The sequence below is a fragment of the Gadus macrocephalus genome, chromosome 14, assembly GCF_031168955.1.
Source record: "Gadus macrocephalus chromosome 14, ASM3116895v1".
NCBI lineage: Eukaryota > Metazoa > Chordata > Actinopteri > Gadiformes > Gadidae > Gadus > Gadus macrocephalus.
Window position 1 is genome coordinate 19,990,616 of NC_082395.1, and position 14,152 is coordinate 20,004,767.

At 42.4% G+C, this 14,152-nt stretch overlaps 1 long non-coding RNA gene across 1 annotated transcript; it reads left to right on the forward strand.

Moving 5' to 3' along the window:
* The first annotated feature begins 11,958 nt into the window (after positions 1-11,958).
* LOC132472248 (uncharacterized) lies at positions 11,959-12,698 on the forward strand. The gene is made up of 2 exons (XR_009529044.1): positions 11,959-12,211; positions 12,581-12,698. It is a non-coding gene; the product is annotated as an uncharacterized LOC132472248 (long non-coding RNA).
* Positions 12,699-14,152: the final 1,454 nt, after the last annotated feature.

Genomic DNA, 14,152 nt, shown 5'->3' on the forward strand with positions numbered 1-14,152 from the left:
CCCTGTGTTTATGGCTTTTAACGATGAGACACAATGCTTGAATTTGACTTGTTGACTACGGTTCCTCAAAAAGTAATCCACAAAATTAATCTTGGGTTAACCCCGAGGTGTACCAATTTTGGTACCATCAGGTGGGGTTGTATTGTGTTGAAGGCACTGCTGAAGTCTACAAACACAATCTTGACAAGACTCTTTGCTTGTTCAAGGTGCTCATAAATGTTGTTTGTCAAGGTCAGCAGTGCATCTTCAACCCCTCTCTCTGGGCGATATGCAAATTGGTTTGGGTCTGAAGCCCGCCACACACCGGCGCCGAAGCGCCGCGGTGCGCATTTCACGCACGTCAATTGCCGCCCCTAGCACCAATAGGAAGCGGCGCGCTGCAGCACGTTGTGATATGTTCTGAAAGAAGCAGATCGACAAACATAGTTGGTATAGGCTTCCATAACGTTATACCAGTTGTTTTATGACTACATACAGTATATGGCCCTGATGCCCATGATCCTCTGTTTGTGCTTACAATGATAGTCACATCAATTCATAGTTACTTTATGTACTGTCAGGCACTTTGTTTACGATTCAGTCACTTTACACACTTTATTTACTGTCATTGTAGCCTGGCTATTGCCAGACCAAGCTCAATCGTAGATTGCATGTTGGTCTTGGGAAGCTGCTGACATTTTCTTCAGCTCAAGAGGCGTGATCGATGGGCCTAGTTTAACTGACTCTTGCCGTCAGTTAAATTGTCTGCTTGCCGTCGCTTCCCTGTCATCATTGTGTTAAACCAACACAGTCTCACTCCGAGAACGTCAAATACCGACTGTTGGCAAAGGCCCTTTAGCGTCGGTGACTGACGGGAAAGGTACCCTTTTTAGTCGGTCGGTGACGGTAAAGGTACCCTTCGGCGTCTTCTGCATACGGAATGGGGGGTGCCTCACTACGTCTCTGATAGACGCTGTGAGCATCTTTCCTATTGGATAGTTTTTAGGATATTCTTCTGTGAAAATGGCGGACATACTTTTTTATCCTGGGTGGAAAATATGATATTTTAGCATAGTTAAACCATTAAAAGTGTTTATGTAAACATTTTTAGCGAGAAATGTGCATTTTACTTTCATAATCGTCGTTCGGCGAATGTGAAGGATGTTTGGTTGGATAGATATGACGAAGAATATTTCATCGGGCGATAATGGCCGGCGTACAGGCATCCCGGGCTCACGAAAATAGGTGACACTGTCACGTTATTTAATCTATTGAAACGTGATCAGGTACACGTATTTTCTAAATGTTCGTGTCAAAAAGCACAATTTTCAAACTCATGCATATCAATTGGAAGTATTTGTCGTGATTTGTCACTAAGCACGACTTCCATCTAAGGTTCTGTCCGGGAGCTTTCTCCCTATTGTCCCTTAAGGAGCTCCGTACAGAACATTTATTGTTAAAAATTGTCTGTGATAACTAAGAATATGACAGCTTTTCCAGTCTCACCAATATGCGCACAGATCGCACGGTTTGACACTTTCAAAATGCGTGCAGTACATATGCCAAATGACCATTTCGTGTGCATACGATACGCAAAACCCAGCATTAACTACTGTGGAGGGCGGATACGCCCATTTCGCGTGCATATGATACGCAATACCCAGCATTAACTGAATGGGAGATGCAATATTTTAGGACAGATTCACCATTTAACGTGTTTCTAATGACATTTCTAGCGAGAAATGTACTTTTCCCTTGAATAATCCACAGTCAGTGAATGTGTATGATCTTTATTAATCTTTATTATCTGAATGGGAAATGCAGCTCACGTGTTTCCTGCTTTTGTGTTATTAAACCGTTACTTTATGTAACTTTTAATGATATCATCTTGTTAGAAACACGTATATGTGAGAGCCAACCCAGTCGCCAAAAGCATACGTTGACAGTGTACGTTTTCGTGAACACTGGATTACGTCGCATTTCAACATAAAATAGCGTGTTACACACACACACACACACACACACACACACACACACACACACACACACACACACACACACACACACACACACACACACACACACTGCATTTCGCTGCCAAATAAATAAATACTAAGGCAGAATAAAGAATAAATTAATTCATTATCATTCAACTTCAACATGCGTTATTACAGTATAGTGGTGGAGGGATGACGTGTGTTGGCCAACCCGGAAGTGAGCGTCGCCCTGGGTTCCCTTGACAAAAAGCCAACGGGTTTTTCCATTTGATTTTGGATTATTGCAGAAAAATTAGCATCTTTGAAGCACCTCCTCAAAAAAAAAAAAAAAAAATAACTGTGCTCCAAAGAAAGAAATGTAAACCAATGCATTCCGAATGGGAGTGTTTCTCCGATTTTTCCATGCTACACAGAACGAAATGTAAACCCATGCAAATAAAGACTTTTCAACGGGGCTGAATCCAGTCACTTGACCGTCATGGTTGCTATGGTGGTTGCTATCCACCAGCCCCTCTAATCCTTACATGGCTCTAAAAACCACGCGGCAAATGAGCTGCCGTAAATTGTGTTGTTTTTGTCGTAAACTAGGGTCCGATGGTTAAAAAATAGACGGATATTCCAAGGTATCCTTAAAAGGCAGCTTGAATGTTTTTATTTTCTGCAGTTTAAACTTCTTCTATAACCTATTTTTGAAAGCAAAACACCAAGCTCATTGATTTAACAAGGCAGGGTTATTTGAAACAATTTATTAAATAAATATTTATGAGAGGTCATTCCTTCTCCTGAGTTTTCTTCCTATTTATGTCTAGTGTACAACCATACTGTCCACAAGCATCACCCCCCCCTCCCCATATGGATTTGGAGAATTGTTGCCACGTCCCAGTGGTGGAGGTATCATATATATGAAAGAGGGCATTCAATTATACTACAATGATCAATTAGGAGGCCGAAGCCCTAAAGGAAGTGATGCAATAGGTGACTGGGTCGACGACATTTAAGTAAGCTTTACTTTGAGGTCTCTTATATATCAAAGGGGGTCTCAAAGGACGCATACGCTTCAACCTGTGGCTCCAGCCCCACAGGAAATGACTCAGCAAGTGCTCCATCTCGTTGCACCTGCACCCAGCGGCTCGCTTGCAAGATTTTGGCCTGAAGTTATTCCCAGACCTACACCGTAGCCATCCAACCTGCATATCTGAGAATCAGGCCTCTCTTTAATAATGACAAAATGTATGAGAGAAATACACATTAACTTTTGACTCATAAGCGGCGTGGTGCCGGCTCCTTTTGACCTTTTGACCCCAGACTTCTGGGGGAATAGCTGAATCAATTCATTAGTCAATCAAAAGCATGTAAATATCTTCCCGGTGGCGTAAGAGGGAGAACAAGGTGTCCTTCAACATCTACGCTTCCAGGCGATTGCAACGGTGCCACACATGAGCATAATCGAACATGTTTAATGGTAGTAATTAGCTGTCGAAATTGGAGGCCTTAATCAATAATGAGCAGCTATTGATTTGCTTCCCGATAGAAATTTGTGACAAATGACATGTTATTTAGCCTCGACATGTTATTTAGCCTTGAGTTGAGTCCAATGACACCAAGCATGACACTCTAGAAAATGGTAACATGTATTTTACATGGTACACCTAGGTCTAGGACATGATCTCGGTGTAGCAAGAGGGCGAGCTTGATCTCATTGGACTCAGCTTAACGTGTAGATGCTAAATAACATGTAATTTGGCAAAAATCTCCATCGGGAAGCAAATCTATAGCTGGTCATTATTGATAAAGGCCTCCAAAATCGACAGCTAATTACTACCCCGAAACATATTCAAATATGATCATGTGTGGCACTGTTGCAATCGCCTCGAAACGTAGATGTCAAAGGACACCTTGTTTGCCCCTTTACGTAAGGAAGATATTTTACATCTAATGAATTGATTCATATTTTAAGGTTCTCGGAGTGAGACTTTAAGCGGCTGCAGCAGAAGTGTTGAGACGAAAGATGATATCAAGACATTTATAGAATATTCCCATTCACATTATGATTCTTCGTCATAACATCCGACCAAACATCCTTTACAGTCACCAAGCGAGGATTATGAAAGTCCAGGCCCCCCCTTCCGGCACTCGGGGTCCGACTGGGCCAAGTTTAGGACAGGAAGGGCCCCCCATTCCGGCCCTCGGGGTCCGACCGGGCCAAGTTTCGGTGCGGGGGTCCCAGTTAGGCCTTAAGGTACGGCCACACCAAACGCGTCACCTGCGTACCACGCGTATAAAATCGGCAATTTTTCCATAGGGAAGCATTGGTGTACGCGCGTATGAGGTGCGTACAGCGTATCATGCGTACCAAGCAACATTTTACTCGCTGTAGGGGCGTATGAGGCGCGTACATATACGCGCGTGTATATACGCGCGCACATATACGCGCGTACATATACGCGCGTACATGTACGCGCGTACATGTACGCGAGGAGTTCAAAAAATTTAACTTTTTATGCTCATACGCGCCGCAATAGCCAATCAGCGTTGAGCTTGACCCGACGTCACTGGCAGAGAGTAGTGAGCTTGGACAGAAGCATACGGCCGACATCTTTCTTTATTCTGTGTGGAAATAGTAACATAGTTACGCCATTAAATGCTTTTATGGAAACATTTTTAGCGAGAAATGTGCATTTTACTTTCATAGTCTTCGCTCGGTGAATGTGAAGGATGTTTGGTTTGATAGTTATGACGAAGAGGGAACGCTCCGTTCACTTGCATGGACAGAGTCTCTGGTTACTAAAGCAACCTCAACGTCTTGGCGGACTATATATCTGCTGATCAACACTACGAATGCTGGAAACACACCAGACACACCATGTGAAGTTATTTAACCCGATTATTGTTATTTATATCCGAGATTACTTAATCTAACCCGATCTAAACTCTATCACCCAAACACGGCGACGTTTGGGTTTCCTACCTCGGACTCCAGAGCAGCCATGTCCATGGCAGCCACGGCCGGCAACTTTCTTTATTCTGAGTGGAAATAGTAACATAGTTACGCCATTAAATGCGTTTATGGAAACATTTCTAGCGAGAAATGTGCATTTTACTCTCATAATGTTCGCTCGGTGAATGTGAAGGATGTTTGGTTTGATAGTTATGACGAAGAGTGAACGCTCCGTTCACTTGCATGGACAGAGTCTCTGATTGCTAAGCAACCTCAACGTCTTGGCGGACTATTTCTCTGCTGATCAACACTACGAATGCTGGAAACACACCAGACACACCATGTGAAGTTATTTAACCCGATTATTGTTATTTATATCCGAGATTATTTAATCTAACCCGATCCAAGCTCTATCATCCATCCAAACACGGCGGCGTTTGGGTTTCCTTCCTCGGACTCCTTAATCCTCGGACTCCTTAAATGGTCAGATACGCGCGTATCTGACCATTTTTGACACAAAATGGTCAAGCAACATTTTCGCTGCGTTACGCACGTACATGGTACGCGAGGTACGCGCTTGGTGTGTTCGCACCTTTAGAATAAGGTCTTCAAATTTCAGGGCGGTAGGACCTTCCTATCTCAAAAACTGTTTTTCCACCACATTCTGAACCATAAGGTCTTGCAGGTAACACTTCTGAGGGGCTTTGTCCAAATGACAGTCCATTTGGGAAAACTTTTTTTCTCTAAGGGCTAGAACTCCAAATCTCGGATATGTCGTTCTCGGGGTCCCGGGAAATGTGTGTAAACATTTTAGCATCCCTAGCTATCTCGAAAAGGCCGGAAAAGGGGCGTGACCTCCCACAGTACAGTAAATGTACATAAGACAGAGGTTAGTTTCTAGTCCCCATTTTTTGTGGGATGGAGGTCTACATTTGTGGCTTAAGTTGTGTAGTCACAGCTGGCCTGTGGCCACGTTTTTGAAGTCTGGGGTCAAAAGGTCAAAAGGAGCCGGCACCACGCCGCTTATGAGTCAAAAGTTAATGTGTATTTCTCTCATACATTTTGTCATTATTAAAGAGAGGCCTGATTCTCAGATATGCAGGTTGGATGGCTACGGTGTAGGTCTGGGAATAACTTCAGGCCAAAATCTTGCAAGCGAGCCGCTGGGTGCAGGTGCAACGAGATGGAGCACTTGCTGAGTCATTTCCTGTGGGGCTGGAGCCACAGGTTGAAGCGTATGCGTCCTTTGAGACCCCCTTTGATATATAAGAGACCTCAAAGTAAAGCTTACTTAAATGTCGTCGACCCAGTCACCTATTGCATCACTTCCTTTAGGGCTTCGGCCTCCTAATTGATCATTGTAGTATAATTGAATGCCCTCTTTCATATATATGATACCTCCACCACTGGGACGTGGCAACAATTCTCCAAATCCATATGGGGAGGGGGGGGTGATGCTTGTGGACAGTATGGTTGTACACTAGACATAAATAGGAAGAAAACTCAGGAGAAGGAATGACCTCTCATAAATATTTATTTAATAAATTGTTTCAAATAACCCTGCCTTGTTAAATCAATGAGCTTGGTGTTTTGCTTTCAAAAATAGGTTATAGAAGAAGTTTAAACTGCAGAAAATAAAAACATTCAAGCTGCCTTTTAAGGATACCTTGGAATATCCGTCTATTTTTTAACCATCGGACCCTAGTTTACGACAAAAACAACACAATTTACGGCAGCTCATTTGCCGCGTGGTTTTTAGAGCCATGTAAGGATTAGAGGGGCTGGTGGATAGCAACCACCATAGCAACCATGACGGTCAAGTGACTGGATTCAGCCCCGTTGAAAAGTCTTTATTTGCATGGGTTTACATTTCGTTCTGTGTAGCATGGAAAAATCGGAGAAACACTCCCATTCGGAATGCATTGGTTTACATTTCTTTCTTTGGAGCACAGTTATTTTTTTTTATTTTTTTTTGAGGAGGTGCTTCAAAGATGCTAATTTTTCTGCAATAATCCAAAATCAAATGGAAAAACCCGTTGGCTTTTTGTCAAGGGAACCCAGGGCGACGCTCACTTCCGGGTTGGCCAACACACGTCATCCCTCCACCACTATACTGTAATAACGCATGTTGAAGTTGAATGATAATGAATTAATTTATTCTTTAGTCTGCCTTAGTATTTATTTATTTGGCAGCGAAATGCAGTGTGTGTGTGTGTGTGTGTGTGTGTGTGTGTGTGTGTGTGTGTGTGTGTGTGTGTGTGTGTGTGTGTGTGTGTGTGTGTGTGTGTGTGTGTGTGTGTGTGTGTGTGTGTGTGTGTGTGTGTGTGTGTGTGTGTGTGTGACACGCTATTTTATGTTGAAATGCGACGTAATCCAGTGTTCACGAAAACGTACACTGTCAACGTATGCTTTTGGCGACTGGGTTGGCTCTCACATATACGTGTTTCTAACAAGATGATATCATTAAAAGTTACATAAAGTAACGGTTTAATAACACAAAAGCAGGAAACACGTGAGCTGCATTTCCCATTCAGATAATAAAGATTAATAAAGATCATACACATTCACTGACTGTGGATTATTCAAGGGAAAAGTACATTTCTCGCTAGAAATGTCATTAGAAACACGTTAAATGGTGAATCTGTCCTAAAATATTGCATCTCCCATTCAGTTAATTGCTGGGTTTTGCGTATCATATGCACGCGAAATGGGCGTATCCGCCCTCCACAGTAGTTAATGCTGGGTTTTGCGTATCGTATGCACACGAAATGGTCATTTGGCGTATGTAGGCCTACTGCACGCATTTTGAAAGTGTCAAACCGTGCGATCTGTGCGCATATTGGTGAGACTGGAAAAGCTGTCATATTCTTAGTTATCACAGACAATTTTTAACAATAAATGTTCTGTACGGAGCTCCTTAAGGGACAATAGGGAGAAAGCTCCCGGACAGAACCTTAGATGGAAGTCGTGCTTAGTGACAAATCACGACAAATACTTCCAATTGATATGCATGAGTTTGAAAATTGTGCTTTTTGACACGAACATTTAGAAAATACGTGTACCTGATCACGTTTCAATAGATTAAATAACGTGACAGTGTCACCTATTTTCGTGAGCCCGGGATGCCTGTACGCCGGCCATTATCGCCCGATGAAATATTCTTCATCATATCTATCCAACCAAACATCCTTCACATTCGCCGAACGACGATTATGAAAGTAAAATGCACATTTCTCGCTAAAAATGTTTGCATAAACACTTTTAATGGTTTAACTATGCTAAAATATCATATTTTCCACCCAGGATAAAAAAGTATGTCCGCCATTTTCACAGAAGAATATCCTAAAAACTATCCAATAGGAAAGATGCTCACAGCGTCTATTAGAGACGTAGTGAGGCACCCCCCATTCCGTATGCAGAAGACGCCGAAGGGTACCTTTACCGTCACCGACCGACTAAAAAGGGTACCTTTCCCGTCAGTCACCGACGCTAAAGGGCCTTTGCCAACAGTCGGTATTTGACGTTCTCGGAGTGAGACTGTGTTGGTTAAACCAGCCAATAGCGCGCCGGGTGGGGGGGGGGAGGAAGAAGCCAGCTTGGTGATTGGCTCCTGCAAAAACGTGAAAGAAATGTATTGCTCTTCTCCAGACCCTTCTGCAGGGCGAATTCATGTCGGGCGGAATGGGCGGGGCTACCCAGTCTACTGTCAATGCTCATTCTTTTTGCATTGTGAAAGTGTGCATCAACAATCTCCATATACTCCAGGATACACTGCAACTTCTACAAGTGCACCATAGAGAGTATCCTGACCGGCTGCATCACCGCCTGGTACGGCAGTTGCTCCGCCCTCAACCGTAAGACATTACAGAGGGTGGTGAAAGCTGCCCATCACATTACCAGGACGGAGGTGCCATCTATGGAGGACCTCTACACTCAGCGCTGCAGGAAGAAGACTAACCGGATTATTAAAGACCCTCATCACCCCAGTAACAAACTGTTTCAGCTGATCCCGTCTGGTTGACGCTACCGCAGCATCCGGTCTCGTGCCACCAGACTCGGAGACAGTTTCATCCCACGGGCCATAAGACTACTGAACTCCTGAGCTACTTAGCTCACCACCATGACACTTTATAACTTGCCACTTTATACCGGTCGACATCTGGATAAACACGTCTGTTTACATTTTACATTTATTTAGTTTTGCATTTAGGTCTCTGCTCTCCTACTTGTGTTCCTCTTATACACTTACTTTTTGGGTGTCAAGCAGCGAAGCTGCGAGACAACCTATTGTTTTCGTATGAATTCCTAATATTCTTATTTTTCAGGGGCGGCGACGCTAGGGAATAGAACAAAGGCGTGAGGCCTAGTGGGGCGGCGCGGCGCCTAGCTCTGGTGTGTGATGGTGTGTGTTAGGCTCAAGGATGATGTGAGTGAACTCACATAAAAGCTGTTTCAGGATTATTATTTCAAAACATTTCATTGGTGTAGCTGCTAGGACAACACCGCGCAGGTCATTAAGTTCCCTAGGTATATTGTTTTTGGGAACGGGCATGATCAAAGATTTTTTTCCATAGTCAAGGAACTACACCAGTGTCTATTGACAGCTGGGACAGCCTTTGAAAGGGCTGTGCCAACATGGTGTGCACACACCCTTAATGTCCTGCTGCTAATACCATCAGGCCCACTAGCTTTACAGGGGTTCACATGTCTAAAGTAAGACTTAACATCCTCTATAGAAATGTCAATGTCTGAACACTTCATACTACTGATTTCTTTATAAACCAATTCCTGCTCAGCAGTAAAATAATGACTTGAATAAAAACTATTCAAGTCATTGGCCATTTCAAGTTAGTTTTCCACTGCCATGAGATGTTTCTTAGGCTTATATCCGGTGATTGCCTGGACCCCCCTGCCATGCTCTCCAAGCATCATTTCTCCTAGCATAGTTCTCTAATTTACGTTTATTTACGTAATAAACCTAAACACAGAAGCGTACCACTACTTGAACTCAGGTACGGTCACCTATCAAGTCAATCACATAACACTGATGTATGCGTGACGGCCACAGGGGGTTGCCTTTGTTGTTGTGTTGTTGCTGCTGTGTGTATTCTGTGCAGGGAGCTGGTGGGCGGAGCCACACCACTTGGTGAGATGCAACTCACCTGAGCAGGCTTGGAGCCTATAAAGCAGCCCTGGTAGATTGTCTCACTCTCTCCCTGGCTTGCAGACTGACATTTTGTTTCAGGTTTCATTAGTTGTAGCAGTTCCCTCACATACACTCCTCCAGATGCACGCACACACTGCAGACATACTGATTGACCAGCATTTTTCATCTCAATTTCTAAAATACATAGTTCAGGTTACTCAGTCACCATCCAAAAATGCTTTTAAGTGAAAGCTTCTCAAGAAGAGATTTACTGATAAGAACATTATTCTCGGGTCAGAGACCTGAAGTCTATCATGCTCACACTGTCTGTATGTCCAGTGTTTTGGAAGAAATGAGGGGTGATGCTACCTGTTCTACTGCCATTTCCATGACGTGTTAGACAGAATCATCGAGGAGTAAACATACTTATCCATCCATCTATTGCACATCAGTTTTTATTGTTTTACGGTTATATGTAGACTAACTAATAACCATAGTAGTAAACCTATGGTTACCATGAGAAATTGCACCAGTAAGATACATTTCATTTTATAATTTGAAATTTGAAACCTCAAGAGGTTAAAACTAACAACAACTCTGGAAATTATGTTGAATATTAGAGGAAACTCGGCCGAACCATATTTAATTGCACCTGTGGATCATGTGACCATCGAATCATGTGACCATCGATCCGCAAGATGCATCTGGGTCACGTGACCAATCGGCAGGCGGCAGGTATGTTAAACTTCCCCTTAAAGGCACCCAGTGCAACTTTATGTAAACATTCAATGAAAAATAAACATTCAATTTCTAGTCTTTTTTACACGTAGTAAGTTTCAATAACTCCATACCATTACATATCGACATTCAAGGAGCAACAATCGCCGGTGGGGAGAAGCCATTTTTCCATTGACTGGAAGCCTGCTTTATTTATTGTAGGTTACAAAAAATAAAGAAAATGGCGGCATTGTTGTTGTTATCGATTTTGTATCAGTTCTCACCACACAACGACGTCTCATCTTTGCTGCTTAAATGTCGGTATGTAATGGTATGGAGTTATTGAAACTTACTACGTGTAAAAAAGACTAGAAATTGAATGTTTATTTTTAAGCCTCGTAAGTTGCACTGGGTGCCTTTTAAAAGTAACCGAAAACTTCCTCCTGAAATAAATAAATGAACAACGCGGAATATCCGATTATGCATAGTTTAATTATATTGTAGTTAAGCGCCTCTATTTAGGACAACTGCTTCAACACGGACACGCAGCATAGCCTGTCTCTAGCAATTAAGCATTTGACTATATGCTCTGTAAGGTGACCTTGGGTGTCTTAAAAGGCGCCTCTAAATTAAATGTATTATTATTATAATTATTATTATTTGCTCAAATACATATGAAGAAATGTTCTTGGATACGCATGGCAGTAGACATGTGGTACTATTCGCTATCCTCCACCAGAGGGCAATCTTGCCCCGTATGATTCACGGCTGCTTTGGGTGTGTCCTCCTTAAACAGCCGTGGTTTACAGTTTTTCTCAGTCGCTTTGGTTCATTTCTCAGATCAGAATTGAAATTCTCAAAACTACCTGTTCAATCTTCACATCAGTGTGTCACTTGTGCACATGAAAAAAACAGTTTCTCATTTATTTGAACACATTGCAAATGCTTTGGTACATCCATGCACATGATTATGTAAAATTCTCTGCTCTTTCCTACATTATCAATTGCTTATGTCATGTTGATCAAAATGTGTTGTAATGGTCTCTATGGAATAGTTTCACCCCCACAACATTTAGGTATTAGTTCATTGCATAAGTCTTTACATGCAAAATGGTTGAACAAGTTGTCATAATATGTCAAGCATATTTCTATACATTTCTACACTGGCATTAGACTTTTTTTTGTTTTTTTTTCTAAATCTGTCCTGAATTGGTCAATTGCCACCAGGTGAATCTTGACTTTCTCTAAAGAAGGGAAATGTGTGAAGTGTTAGATCAACCAACGATCAACCAGTACTGGAATAGCTCAAAGGTGCATCTCCTGAACCATGAACTGGCAAGTATATATATCGCTGGAGCACAACACAATGTTACATTGTCTGAGAATTTGTGGCCCAACAGACAGGAACGTCAGGAGTTGTAGGATGACTGCACTGTAATTCCTACAGCAATGCATGTACAGTTTACCCTAAGGAGATTTTCCTATTCTCACATTTCTAGCACTGACACAGTACAAACAGTCAAAGCGTAAATGTGCATTTTGTCTCTTGCAATCAATCTCCCACATACACTAAGGTGTAACTTACAATTTACAATAATTGTCTTCAAAACTTTAGCCATAGTTTACATCAGAACATCCCTCCAGAGTACATTGTTATTTTGACAACATGACTAAGCAATTTGACTGTCTTATCCGTAGACAATGACACAAGGACTTGTCATTCTGATGGCACTGACATGTTCATTGAAACAGATATTTACTTTTGAGAGATGAACTAAACGAGCAAGAGACTGGCTTTTGCAGGTAATCCATGGTGTTTTGCTATTTGAACACATTGTTTTGAGAAATGCACTTACTGCTTTGCAAATTTCAATTCTGATCTGAGAAATGTACCAAAGCGACTGAGAAAAACTGTAATACTGATGCACACAGGCTACGGCGTGTTCCTGGGGCCACGGGCTGCTGCAACCCCCCCCCCCCCCTCCCTTGTCTCAAAAGAGATTGAGCTGCAAACTCAACCGGCCCGCATTTGCGTAATAACTTAAAAAACAGATGATTACTTGATTAATGGTTTAATAATTATTGACTCTTACCTGTAATTAACGGTGGCATTTGAACAAGTCTAACGGAGAGACTGGGCATCCGTCACCTGGTTTTTATTTGGTGTCTATGTACTCTGGTTTAGTCTCATGCTTCACTGCGTCATGGGATATTTTACGTCCAAGTATTGTCACAAGGGATCAACTGTGTGTGTGTGTGTGTGTGTGCGCGCGCTTGCCACCTGCAGTATAGTGGCAGCTGCCACATGGTAAAGGTTGATATCGCGAGATACACAGCCTTGGGTAAGCTGCTATGAAAAGGTGTAGGTGTTATCTCACACACACACACACACACACACACACAGACACAGACACAGACAAGATCAAGTCTATTGGCTTGAATGTACAATTTTTATGTCAAAAAAAAATGGAATGCATGATTCATAAGAGAATGAATGAAAAAAACATTCCCACATGCATCAAAATACAAATAAATAATAACAACAATTGATAGACAACTATTTGCTCTCGCTCTCGCTCTCTCTCTCTCTCTTCTTTGCAAATCCAACTCTCTCCGTCAATCAATGGGAGGGCCGTAAGGTAACGTCCTACTTCTGAGGGTGTGTCTCCATGGATGCCTGAAGGCAGCAGCAGAGTCTTCCTTACCTGCTGGATCCCCGGAGACCCTCACACAGAGAGTACACACAGTCCCCCTGTCAGTGGTGACTGGGCGAACTGGCACCAAGCGATCTGCACGCTGGAATCTCAATCTTCTACCCTCAGACAGATAGACCAGTGGACTGTGTACGTAGACATGGTCGGTTCACCTGAAATCAAGCATCAACAGAAAGAATGATACATGTAAGAAATCCCATTCCTTTGTTTTCGTATATATATTCAGGTCAACCGGGCTGTTAACATAAATAATTTGTATCATAGATAAAGAATTCATTTGAAAAGGAGACCATATTAGGAATGCAGGCACCAAACCCTGAAGGCATTACCTACCATTATAGAAGAACACGCATGCATATATACCGCACACCTGCACACAAACACACAAATATATACACACCCACATGCAACAACAAGCACATATACACGCATGCACGCACATACACACACGTATACCCACACACAGGCTCACCTTCACGCATATACACACAAGGTCACACTAACCCACATATACACACATATATTTAGACACACACGTACACTGATACACACCCTCACCTGCACCAACAACCACATACACACACATAAACACACACAAACACACACACACACATATTCACACACATGCACACTTATTTAAACATTTTTTGTATTTATATAG